The following is a 14,332-nucleotide window of genomic DNA, read 5'->3' as shown; positions in this document are numbered from 1 at the left end:
AGAAGGCTTAAGCGGATTTCAATGAAAAACGAGTGAAAAGAGTGAAAACGAGGGTCTTTGGCTTTTAAATGGGTAACGTTTAAAATTTGGCGCGGAATTAGATAAGTGAATAGTGGATGGTTTCGGCCTACGCGAGGAGGTGGTATTAAGGTTCATCGCACCGCTTTTGGCACTCAGGCAGTTTTTTTATGAGAGCATGCGAGTTAACCTAAAGCTGCCACATAACCGAAAGGGGCCCAAGCAAAACCACGAATCTTGCATGTTCTCGGGCTTTTAACTGTCGGATGTTAGGAGCGCGCGATATGGATGTGGGTCGTTGGATTTTGAAGTGGGTGATCAGAGGGTTGTCGCGCGGTCGAGATGCACAGAAGGAAATCGGGCGGAGATTAGCGGGGCCCGGGGGATAATTACAAATGATTTGTAATTATTTAATGATATAAAGTGGGGTTTTAAATATAATGAACGGGTTTAATACAGTGGGACCAAGGTTAAATGTGGCGGGGGTTTGTTAACCGCACCAAGGGGGTGGGTTAAAAGGTTTTATATTGGGAAAATGTGAATTTGCAGAGTTAATTAAAATAAAGTGGGGGAAGACAAAACTTTAGGATAAAGGGTCTTTATAGGTTAAAAGGGTTTTGTCGGGAAAAATATGGATTGGTGGAGTTAATTAAACAATGCGGGGGGAGGGGGGGAATTTAAACTTAGAATAAAGGCGTTTTATGGGTTTTTTTGGGTGAAATAGGGAAATTAATAAGGGGAAAGTGATTTCTTCAAAGGGGAATGGGCTTCACACTAGGGAAAAGGGGTTTTGGGTTGGGAAATGACCTTTGGAGGGTAATTTTCTAGGGAAATGGGTGAAACCAAAGGGCAAGGGTGAAAATGAAGGGAAAATGGGTATTCTAACAAGAAATGATGGGATAATGGGGAAATGAATAAGTATGTAGCGAGGGATGAAATGGAATGAGGGGAAGTTAATTAAATGAGCTTGTCAACATCCTTTCACTTTCATAACTACTCCTGCACATTGAAACATTGGATCAAGCATGATAAATGTGCTTATGCTTCACCAACCTTGTACTTCTGCAACCTTTCTTATACCTACTCTTTACTTACCCTAACATTTTTTCTTCACTTAGTTGGGTGCATTTAAACTAGCAACCCAATATTTCTTTTCATGGATAATCTAACTCTATACCTTATTCTCTCCATTGGCTCAGATTAAACTGTTGAGCCAATTTTATTTTCTACCTATGACAATCAATTTAAAACAAATCCAATTATGATTAAACTATATAATTGGATTAAATAAACTAGTGTGGCATCTAAACAAACTGCACACAACTATTATTTTCAAAAGTGAATTAGAGTAAAAGTAGTGGCATTTATATTTGCAACACTTTAAGAGATTATTGCTTTTTGCTTTTCTGTCTAACCTAACATTTTATTTTTGCCTTCATTTTTTAGGGAATCTATTCTAACATTTTCTTTGATATGGACATATTTATCAAAATATTTCCTAACATTTTTATTCAGTATTATTTTTGTCCATATCCTAGCTTAACATTTTTTGAAAAATATTTTCATTTTTTGGACTAATTTATTTTAACTTATCAAAACTAAAAAATGCTACAACAGCTCCCACAGGCCTGATCCCAATGACTGCAGACTTTTTCAAACTATTATGTGCTAGTGTCTGCGAGATATAAGCCACTTTTCTAGGGATAGGATCCATACCTATGCCCAGAACTTCATGAAATATTCAGGAATGATAAAAAACACAAAGAAAAATCCTTTAACTCAAAAATTCATTAAGGAATTAACCTGACCCATCCTAACCATGACAATCATTTCATCAAACACATCATGTACATGTAATCTAGAGGTCATAATTACACATATGAAAATAGGGGTCTCATACTTATCTGAGCATTGACAAGGAGGATTGATGTCCTCTCATAATAGCTACAAAAACATATATTAGGTCATGCATTCATTAACACTTCATCTACTAAATAAAACATGATGGGAGACATAACTCAATATGGTCATAAAGCATACTTGTAACCAACATATAACCATATAATCAACAATAATAGAACAACCATCATATCAACATAACAACAAGTACATTTAAACATAGAACACAAGAGGAAAAGAGCTCTTATTAACATATGCAAATCTAACCAAGTCAAGACTTCCATGTACCTCCCAACCATAGATTTGTCTGAACCAAAACTCTCTTTCAACCAATCACCCCCTCGCCATATTCTGAGCAAGAATGTGGAATCTCATGGAATAAAACAAGTAACCAAACCAAGGCTAGAGGCCAAACCACCTCAACCCTAAACCAGGGATTCCACCTCACGGTCGAACATCACTAATCATCACCTGATCAATCTCTATCCAATTTGTCCAGGGCTTCAGAGCATTTGTTCCAACCTGACTTCTAGGTCTAGTAATACAACCCACAATTGCCATCGGGCTCCATAGAATTTTTCCAACCAAGGCTTCCATGACTGATCCAGAATCCTTTGCTTAAGCATGCATAAATAATTCCATATGATAGAGGATGTTAACCAAGTAAATTAAACCACATGAGCATGAAGCGGAAAAACATAAGAAAATACAAGATCAAAGACACACAATATGATATCGGAGTTCACCCAGGGTTTGCTACATCTCTGAGACCTGCTCAACAGTGGGTAGGCCCTATTTCATTAAGTGGCATCAAAGAAATCAAGTACAAGAAATTTTACATAAAAGACCCTTATACCTCCAAATTCGAAAGTTGACTTGAAAATAGAAATACCAGTTGTTGAAACTAACGTCAACGTTGATTTCCTGGCATGAAAATGTGAAAAAATGACTATCCACACATCCAATTATGAGAAAAAGCCTTTATGCACCTCTCAGAATCTTTTTTGATATCCCAATATTCGTTGGGCAAGGTTTTGGCCTTGCCCGAATCATGGTTCCGTTGTCCTCTCCTTGGTCTACTGGTCTCTCTCTCTCCCATGCAAATGAAAAAAGGCACGTTATATAGTGTAGAGGTGCCAGAATTTGCAAAGTGCCCCACCTTAGCACATTGGTTAGGGTGGAGAGATTGAGGCAAGGAGGTCGGGGGTTCCATCCCCACCGACCGCCCACCTGAAGCATATAGTTTTAACCGTGTATAATTGGTGCAATTTTTGTTTTGAATACATAGCATTTGGTTGGATGACTATGTAATAATGGGTGGTTTGTTAGCATCGAAACCTTCCACTTAATCGTCGACATGTGACCGCATATAATAGAACTTGTTGCCGTTAACCATTGGTTATTATTGTATCACTTGTCCACAAGTTATGGTTTGTGTTTTCTACCACTGGGTGGAATTTTGAGACTGCTAGGTGGGGGCCTGCCACGTGGGTTGGCTAGATTCGAGCCCGGTCTTGACTTTTAAACATGTTGAATGTTTCATTTGGTGGGTGGGATCCACACCACACAACCTATCCCAACCATCGTTTACCCAAGATATGTGCTATATAACTATGAAAAGCAAGGGTGGAGGGGGTAGCACACCCACCCCCCCCATAATTATTTTTTTTGGTTTTTTATATAATCAATCATGTATTTCTAACTTTGGAAAAATTAAGGGTTCTTAGACAAATTAATCACCCAACATATTTTCTCGTTTTGGGAGTCAAATTCTGCGTGTCAGTCCCGATCAATTTTCTGCCTCCTTAAGCTTACCACTTGTCCATTTTGACAAAAAAATTGACCAACCCTATCTCTTCCATACGAACTCTAATTCGAGTGGCACTCGCACTGTTGGAATCAGGGAGACGAGCACTATGATATGGTTTTGGTTTCACTTCCATCTGACCACTTTGATTTTTGAGCTATTTATAAAGTCATTTGTATTTTGAGATCCTCCTAGATCATTCCTCCCCACTCAAGATCTTTTGGTCCTCCAAAAGCATGACCACATCCTGCACATTACCTGTGTCCTTGTCAAACCACATTTTCAACATCTATATTACATGCCAAACTGGTACATCCTTTGCAATCACATGTAAACCACACATGACTCAAACAACCCCATACTTTCTAAGAGTTTATAACACACACTCTTTGGTCAAGTTTTACATAATAGAAATGAATACCCAAACTACTCACAAAAGGCCAAAACATCACTGTTACTTTAGTATGCGATGGAAAACACATCATCGCTTTTACAATTATTCGCAACTCATGATTTACAAACTGTGGTCATGAAAAGCGACTATATCTAGTAAAACAATCTCTTACTTAAAAAAGTAAATGGGTCATCTCCATGTGGAAGATTCGCTTGTGGAATATCTTCACCAACTAGTTTTTTCATGGGTTCCTTCTGGGCCTGGAGTGACCGACACATGGCTTTCTGGTGTCCATCCTCGTTATAATGATTCTTTCTCCTCCAAAATTTTTGGATCGTCTTAGAATGCTTTCTCCTGGTATGCCTCAGATAAGTGTTTGTGGATCCCTAACTTTCACTGGAAGGTGACAAGGTGATATCATCATCTATCGTTGATTGGTCACTGGCTATTTTGGAGCATTCCCCGACTTCCTTTCTGACATATCCAAGTGCTGCATAATGAGGCAATTCCCCCACCTTGATGGGGTTCATAATGCCTTGGCCATTAATACTAAGGCCCTTTCCTTGATACCCCATTTTCTTTAAAAATTTTGATCCAATTCCTGTAGTATGTCTCTCAAAAGCAGCGAAATCATCATCATGAAAAGTACATGAAATTGAAGAATCACTTTTTACCTTAGGTTGGTTATGCTGCAACTTTTCCAAGGTCTCCTCCTTAGCTTGTAACTGGTGTTGCAACCTTTGTTTCTCCTTCTCTACTTCTTGTAGGAGTCTCCTTATTTTAACATTATCTGCCTGAATTCTTTGGTTGATTTATTTGAATTCTTGGAGCCATGTCGCATTTGGTGCCCTTCTCATCTTTAACACTTGCTAAAATTTTTGTCTCGTCGCCTGAATCAAAACCTAAGTCGAAGGGTCTATCTATTGTAATCCCATAGACTGCAATATTAATTTCATCACCTGAACCTAACGCCGGGTTAATTGGTCCACCGCCTGCAAATCCCACAACAATGACATTCTCATACTCCTCTGATTCATACTCTTGGTGCATGGTTGCAACTGTCTTCTGCTACTCCTTTCTGTCGTTCCTCTTAGGTCTTAATTCTGGGTGCAGTTTCCAACAATTCTCCTCATCATGCCCTTCTTTCTCATAATGAGTACAAGAGGGTTTTTCTCCTCTTCTCCTAGTTGTCGCTTCCCTTTTGGGTGGTCATCTTGTTCATGCTTCCCCATGCTTTCAAGATGCACAACCTTCACACTAGCGTCATCAAGAATTTAGGTTCAAACAATAATAATGAATCATGCAAATAACCATGCAAATATCTGATATATTTCATCAACATCACAAGTGTGTCACGGGGACATTCAATGCCAGAGCTTGTTTCCTAAACTTCCCTATAAAATTCTAAACATTTTGACCTTTACTTTGTTTCAAATGTTGCCATTCCATCATGGCTTTCTGTCGGTGACCCAATGGGTAAAACTGTCCCCTTACAACATAAATGAACTCAGACCAATATGAAAGAAGTTTATAACTATTCTTACCACCTTGTTGTAACTTGCCTTCCCACAAGATGAGAGCGGCACCACTCAATCGAAGGGATGCTAGTTGGATATTGGCTTCATCCTCTTTAATCTATTGTATGCAGAAATACACCTCAACCTGTCATATCCAGTTATCTAGATTTTCTATATCAGATTCTCCATTGAATACATGTAAATCAAATTTGACATTCAGCTTGAAGAATGGTTTCTTGGATGCATTTCTTTGATTCCTGTTAGAATGATGAGAAGAAGAAGAAGAACTTTCACTGGTGGATGGAGAGGGAGGAGGCTCTTCTCCTCCACCTCCATGATTTACTGATGCATGATCATCTGACCCATTCTTCTCTGGTTTCAATGTCTTCTCATACTCTGCAAACAACTTGTCAAATTTCTATGTCATATTGTAGAAAGTATTGCGATAATTTCACTCTTCTTCCCAACGAGCTTTCTCATCTGCCATGTTTCTTCTTCGTGGTGCACGCCCACTTCGGGATCAAAGGACTTAAGCTTTCCTTCGCCTTTTTGGATCTTGTTCTTGGTTAGCATATACTCATGTAATTTTCATCGAAAAAGACCTACTTTGATACCAAACTTGATCCATAATCTTTTGCTTAAGGATGCATAAATAATTACATATGATAGAGCATGTTAACGAGTTAAAATTAAACCACATAAGCATGAAGCAAAAAAACATAAGAAAATACAAGATCAAATACACACGATATGATATCGGAGTTCACCTAGGGTGGGCTATGTCTCTGGGCCCTGCTCAATAGTGGGGAGGCCCTCTTTCATTAAGTGGAATCAAAGAAATAAAATGAAAACAATTTTACATAAAATACCCTTATATCTCCGAATCCAGAAGATGGCCAAAAAATGGAGAGCCTAGTGGCTAAAATTGGTGTCACCACTGATTTCCTCGTGCGAAAACATGAAAAAATGACTATCTGCACATCCAATTATGACAAAATGACTTTTTGCACCTCTTATAATTTTTTGTGATACCCCAAGCTTCCTTGGCCAAGGCTTTGGCCTTTACCTAACTCGTGGTTCTGTCGTCTGCTCCTTGGTCCGTTGGTCGCTCTTCCCCATGCAAATGAAAAAATGCACGTTATATAGTGTAGAGGTGGTGGAATTTACAAAGGGCCCCACCTTGGCACGTTGGTTAGGGCGGAGAGATAGAGGCGAGGAGGTCAAGTGTTCCAACCTTGCCGACCTCCCCCTTGAGGCATATATATTTAACCATGTAAAATTGGTGCCATTTTTGTTTTGAATACATAGCATTTGGTTGAACGACTATGTAATAAACAGGCAGTTTATTAGTGTTGGAACCTTTCGCTTAACCATTGACATGTGACCACATATAATAGAACCCATCGCTTTCAACCATTGCCTATTGTTGCATCATCATTCCACAAGTTACAGTTTGTGTTTTCCACTGCTGGGTGGACTTTTGAGACTACTCGGTGGGGGCCAAGCACATGGTTCGGGCGAGTTTGAGCCCTGTCAATCTCGACCTTTTAAATATGTTGAATGTTTCATTTGATGGGTGGGGTCGGCACCACGCGACCTGTCCCAACAATCGTTTACCCAAGATATGTGCCATATAACTATGCATAGCGAGGGTGGTAGGGGTGGCAACCCATCCCCCCATAATTATATTTTTTTTGGTTTTTTATATAACCAACCATGCATTTTCAACTTTGCAAAAATTAAGATATCTTAGACAAATTAATCACCCAATAAATTCACCCATTCTCGGGAGCTGGATAATGTGTGTCAGTCCTGGCCAATTTGTTGCCTCCTCAAGCCTGCCACTTATCCATTTTGACCAAAAATTTGGCCAACCCTATCTCATCCACAGGAACTCAGATTCAAGTGCCGCTCACACCATTGGAATCAGGGCAACGAGCACTACGATATGATCTGGTTTCGCTTCCATATGACCACTTTGATTTTTGAGCTATTTTTAAGGCCACTTGTACTTTGAGATCCTCCTGGATCAATGACTAGTATCTCAACCCGTCAAGATGGGCTCCAGACCTTTTGTCCAACCAATTTTTCTAGGAGTAGTAACTCAACCCAAGATGTTAAAGGGTTTCTAGAGCGTTTGTCGAACCAAGGCTCCAGGAACTAATAACTCAACTCACAACCATAAGGAACATAAGAACCAACCAAACAACAAAAGGTAAAACCCACAACACCATGACTATCGAGGAAATGGAAAGGCTAGGAAAAACCACTGTCAATCTAGGCAATCCTCCATGCCAATGACATACCATAACCAAGTAACAAGATGCATATGCCATGCATGTCAAAACTAGCAAGGAACTCATACATGCAACTTGATACCTACAAGCAAACCCCACTGTAGTTGTTGATCTCGCTGTCCTCTTACACTTTCCTGATTTTCATTTTCCTTCTTACTCCAAATCCAAAGTATGCCACAATGCTCCAAGAAAAAATCCAAGTGTGCAATAGTGTGAGAGAAAATAGAGAGAGCTCCAAGCTAAAATTGACAAAAGGTTGTGAACTGATCATCATAAGCCTTTTTATCATCGAGGCCTCTATTTTTCTTCATTTTTCTCTATTTTCCTTCAATCTCCTCCTCACATGCAACCTATGACCTTTCACCTTCCTTTTTGTCTTATTTTCCATTATTTTCATAAATAAAATGACAATAAATGCCTCATGTCTTTTCAAAGCCTTTGACATTGCCTTTGCTAATTTCCATGGTCATTAATTAATCACAAGTGATCCCTGTCACTATGCTTTTTCGCAACATTCATCTTGGAACACATGTCCCATGACCTTGGTCTTGTTTTTCCTTTATTAATTTTATTACATGGATTTTTAACCTGTGGTTGTTACACCAATGGGACATAGGAAAATGCAATAGACATAGAATCACAATAGATGGAAATTTGAGATGTAAGAGAGATAAGTTAGTTACAAAGGAGAAAAATGCATGATAAGTAGGGAAATGTGTTGAAAAGATAAAATAAAAAAGATCATGATGTACGTTGAGCATGACAAGGACCATGCATGACAAACATATGCAATAGGAGATGAGCATGATGAAAAAAATGGGAAGTGTTAAAGAAATTAAAAGAATCACATATCATAGGGATGAAGTAGGTGAAGATTAAAACATAAATTGGAGCAACTAAATGAGGAAGAATATGATAGATGTGATAGGAAGGAAGATGAAGAGCTCATGGGAAGATTGGTAATCAACTAGAAAAGGAAAAATACTATGGTCTCTATTAGTTCCAATTAACCAATAATTAGGGACAATGAGATTGTACAACAAGTCATAGTATCAAAAATAATTGATAGAGAGTTAATTATAAAGCAAGTAGTAGAGTGCCATGAAGCACAAGTTGATTATAACATATTTAATTTTATATAATTAATGAAAATGAGTAGATGATGGCATGATCTTTTAAATGATCTAGTTCCTCTTTCCTAAGGTAAATATATATTTAGTTAGCTTAGCTTATTTTTTTTCTCACTATAATCTTGCAGATTGTTTTGTAATGAGTTATATCGTATTGGAAAACCACATCTATGCCTATACCGACTTGTATTATAATGATCCTTGATATTTTTGTCATACATCCACTTGGAAATCACAAATTGCTAGATGTGTAAGGGTGCATAATGAAAGCATATGTTTTGGTAAAACAATAGGTACTAGTCAAATCTCTAGTAGTCCAAGTTTTAAAAAACTTGGGCTATGGATCATATTATGGAGGACTATAGTTGTTCCAATCTTTGACATAACAGAGAGGAAGATACTTATCATCTAGTAGTGGCCAACATGGTGTTCAATATTGTTTGCAAGAATATCCTCATGCAAATAAACCTAATTGTGATAGCTTAGCATTCACTTGGTTGGACCCAACATGTTTCTTTGGCTTAACTTCATTCCAAATCTAGATATTGTTTGTAATTTATTTTTCTCTGTGTATCTCATAAACTCTAGATATATTTTAAAGTTAAATTTTGGCACACTAGTATTGTCCTCAATTTGAGGCTAACCCTACATGAGAAAGAGCCCATGAGTAGGTGGTGAGTATTAATCTTCTAAAAATAAATAATTAACTTCTTTTTTATAAGTATTTTCTTTCATGACATGATTCTCTTTTGAATCCTAATGTTATATCTATGACTTCAATTTGCATGTGATTCTTATAATATTCTAGAAATGCATAGTTCATCTGAAATTCCATTGAAATCAACTCAGACATGCAAAATAATTGTTGACAACGATTAATTTTATTCTATAATCATATTTTTTCACAAATATTTTTAACATAAAACATTATTTTAAAAGATAATAAATAATTAATAAAAATAAAACATTCTAAACATCAATTTAAAGAAATTTAACTCGTCAAACATATTAAATTTAACTTATAGACATCTTATTATTTTCATTTTTTTATAATACCTATCCACCTAACAACTCATATATCCTCAGGGATTGATTTTCAATTAATGAAGACCTTTAAATTTTCTCCATAAATAACTTTTTTTGAATCATTGTAAAGAAACCTTGAAACACCTTCTCATAACAACTACGAGCTTGCTCACTCTATGTCATTTCACATTGACATGTTTCCACTTGTCTCAAATTGATTTAGGATGATGTATATTTAAATCATGTTCATGACTTCTCTCTCATTTTATAATTATAATAACGACATCTTCCACTCTCAAATTCATATTTTGGATTGCCAAGCTCTTTTTGACAATCTACTTTTGATTAACTAAAGCGCACTAAGTTCACGGATTTTACATCTCTCCTCCTCCCCTTGACGAGCCCTTCTTGGATTTTACATCTCTCCTTGGCACATTCTACATGTGATCACCCATATCTCCTACATTTCCATCCGTGTTCTTCACAGCGAAACATTCAAAAAGTTATAGAGAACATACCAGTGGAGTATATTTTCCAAAAAGAGTTTGCCTCCCTAGTAGGATGATAACCCAGAGGATTTGCCATACATACTTTGATCAGAAAAGTCAGTGTGAAACTTCTCCATTGGCAGTAAATTCCTTGACGTGTTGTGAATGTACTTCAATCCGTTGACTGAATGTAAACTCTCGGTCAAAGAAGTCAATCTGTTTATGGTTATTGGTCAAACTATTTTCAAATGGTTGTTGCTTTGGATCTATGTCTCTTTGTTGGCGCGGTTGTTTTAGAGTTCATTCCAATTATATTTCTGACTGTCCTTTTCTAATAAATTGGCATAAACATCTAACTTAATGAAGAATACATGTGTACTCGCAGGGTGAGTTCGTTATCAATGTTGTGAGAGCATTGATAACGGAAATATTACTTTATTGGTAAATCGCTTTCCAAAAGTGAAAATGCCGTGGTGCAGTTGGAGAAGCTGGATTGGATTGTAATCACTTGCAATATTAGCAAACAGAATGGATTGTAATATTCGATTGCCTAGTTGTTGTAATTGTTGTTTGTTTCGCTTCATCGAGAGGGAGAAGATAAAATTCTAAATTTAATTTGTTTTCTGGTTGGTGGTTTTAGATTCTAGTTCTCCTGCTGCGTCCCCTTCGTCTCCAACTCCTCTGGTCAGTAATCCCACACCCAAAGCTAAGTCCTTCAAACTTCACATAAGGTAGTTAATGACCTATAAATTTATATGTGTTCAAATTTTATGGTTAACCAGAGTATTAATCGAGCTTTTTCTCCTTTTAGACTTCAAAGGTGTAGTGAGCAATGAGGACATGATAGGGAGATGGGCCTTTTAGAGAAATGGGTTTTTTATTTCACATGATATATAAGTGGTCAGTGGTGTATAATTAAAATTAAGTTTGATAGGCTATAACACAACTTACAGGAAGTTTAAGTGTTCCAAATTCTCAACAAAACACGCGAATGTTCATCTCCTGCATCTCCAAGTCCACGCGATGTGAATTTGTGAGCATTGCGCATGCTCATCTCCTGCATCTCCAAGTCCACGCGATGTGAACTTGTGAGCATTGCGCTGGGAATCTGATGGATTTCCTCTCACTACACAACAAATTTGATTTGGGCAGCGAGCAAACTCGAATTTAGTGGCAAATATGGATTAAAACACCGAAAAATAAACCATGTTACAAGTTTTAAATGCCACATTTCATGAGACACATGTCCTAAAAACCAAAAACATTAGAACACATTTTAGGACACGTTTCATGTCCAACACGTAAAATACAAATACGGACACGTAAAATACAAAATACGAAACTCGAAAAGACGTATCCTATAAATTAAATATTAATAATATATTTAACACATTGATAATATATTAATATAAGCTAATCGATATATTAACCCAGGTCACCTGCAAATAACCATAACTTATTTTGGTATATCTCATCTCACCTATGATTAACTCTAACGTATTATTACCAAAATGTATCCTTCATACATTTATTAAAAAAACACTCCATAATCTAAGTGTACATTTTTTCATTCATTTACCCTATTTTCTCCATAGTCTAAGTGTACATTTTTTCATTCATTTACCCTATTTCTTGCGCGTATAGATCCGTCCTAAATAAAAGTGTGGAAGATATCTTCTCCATATTTTATCTCTAAGTGCTCGCATACATTTTCTTACTTTATCTCTAAGTGCTCGCATACATTTTAGAAGAGTATAGAGAAACTCACTTGAGTGCATGATGTGTTGGTTGGGCGGTTGGCTTTCGCACCCCAGCCATGTTAGATTCCTGCGGGAGCTGCGCGATGCTGTAGCACATTTGTTTCGATGATGATGTATGTGTTTCGATGATGACGCAATTCTGCTCGCTTCCGCAATAAATGTTGTATGATGAAATCTGCTCGCTTCCGCGATAAATGTTGTATGATGAAATCTGCTCGCTTCGGCAATATATGTTGTATGATGATGCTTCTTCCCCACTGAAAAAGAAAAACTCAAGGAATCCTAAAACTTACATGTTGCCACAATTATCATTCTTATTTGTGTGAATTAGCGTGTTTGTTTTAGGTTTTTTATATTTTTTTAACATTAATTTGTTTATATAAAAAGTAATAGTTTAATTAATAAATGAAAAGAATTTTTGGTAAGATGTAAATTTTTTTTGAGTAAAATTGTGATTATTTTTTTAAATGTATAAATAAATTTATGATTCTAAAATAACTCTCACCTATTAAATTTTTGCATATTAAATAACTTTAACTCATGACTTTTAAAAATTTCTACTTAATTTGAACAAAAATAACTAGGAAAAAGTCATTTAAAAAAAATTACATTTCTTCTATTAATTTGGTTACCCCTGTAAAAAAGCATTGTCAAACTCTTCTAATTTTTAGAGTTTTAAATTGTAATTTGTATTTAATTGATTTTATATATTCTTTTAAATGTGTGGATTTAATTTAATTTTATTAATTTATTTAAATAAATTTATTAAAAATGCTACATATATTGTATAAAAATTAAAATATTAATTAATTATTGTTTTTAATATTTTAATATAAAATTAAGTTTATATATATATGGCTATGTTTTTTTTAAGGATGGAGAAATGTATTGTGAGTAATTTTTTAATGGACAATGATTATGATTATGATGATGGAAGGAAAATTATATTTCAAGTTAGATATTATGCCGGGGAGAATTGCATAGAAAATTATAATACATATTAGTCAATGTTAACTTAATAGTGTTCAATAGGAAAATTGAATGTTTTGCTTTGGTGACCATATCCATAAATTGATATGTGAAATCGATAAATTAGTTGTCTTCTCAAGCACAAGAACTTGCATAAATTGCATAAATTTTGTTGAGCAATAACTATTAGTAAGTCTCCGCATTTATAAGTATATTTATGGGCATCTTATTCTTATCTATTCTTTATGCAAAAACTTTTTAAAATAGGGGGAAGTAAAATAGTAAACATATTATTATTATTATTTTCTTGAGTATGAGTTATTTTCAAGGATATCAAATAATTGAAAAATAATATTTTCAATAATATTGAAAAATAAATATTTAATTTTCAAAATTAAGTATCCTTGCCATTAATTGTATATACTACAATATGTACATATAGCAGAGAAATTGCAAATCGAATCAATTGCTCTTAGATAATAATAAAATTTTATTTAACAATAACACAATTTAAAACAAATTTATTACCATTCTTTAACACAAATATTAGTATATATTTGCTGTAATTATTTAATAAAAAATATAACAAATAAATATTAGAGAAGAGTTTGCCTAGGCCACATACCTACCTTGATTAGAAAAGTCAATGTCACACTTCTCCCTGGGGTAGTAAATTCCTTGACGCGTTGTGAATGTACTTCAATCCCTAGACTGGATGTAAACTTCTGGTTAAAGAAGTCAATCTTGTTATGACTAATACTACTAGTCCAACTCCTTGCCATTGTTGATTTGGATCGAAGCCTATTTTGTTTTCTTTTTGTTGGTCTGATTGTTTGCCAATTCATTCCAAATATATATTTTTAAGGTCTTTCTTCTAAACTAACATGGAATATATGAATTAGTTAAACTAACATGGAATATATGAATTAGTTAATTTATATAAAGTTTAATATCTATTTCCAATTTTATAAAATAAATTCATATTTCATGAAGCAAAAATGCAAAAAGGAAAACAAAGAATTGAGAG

The sequence above is a fragment of the Pinus tabuliformis genome, chromosome 8 (assembly GCF_031772625.1).
Source record: "Pinus tabuliformis cultivar Carrire ecotype Pingquan chromosome 8, CPIR1, whole genome shotgun sequence".
NCBI lineage: Eukaryota > Viridiplantae > Streptophyta > Pinopsida > Pinales > Pinaceae > Pinus > Pinus tabuliformis.
This window is presented reverse-complemented; position numbering follows the sequence as displayed.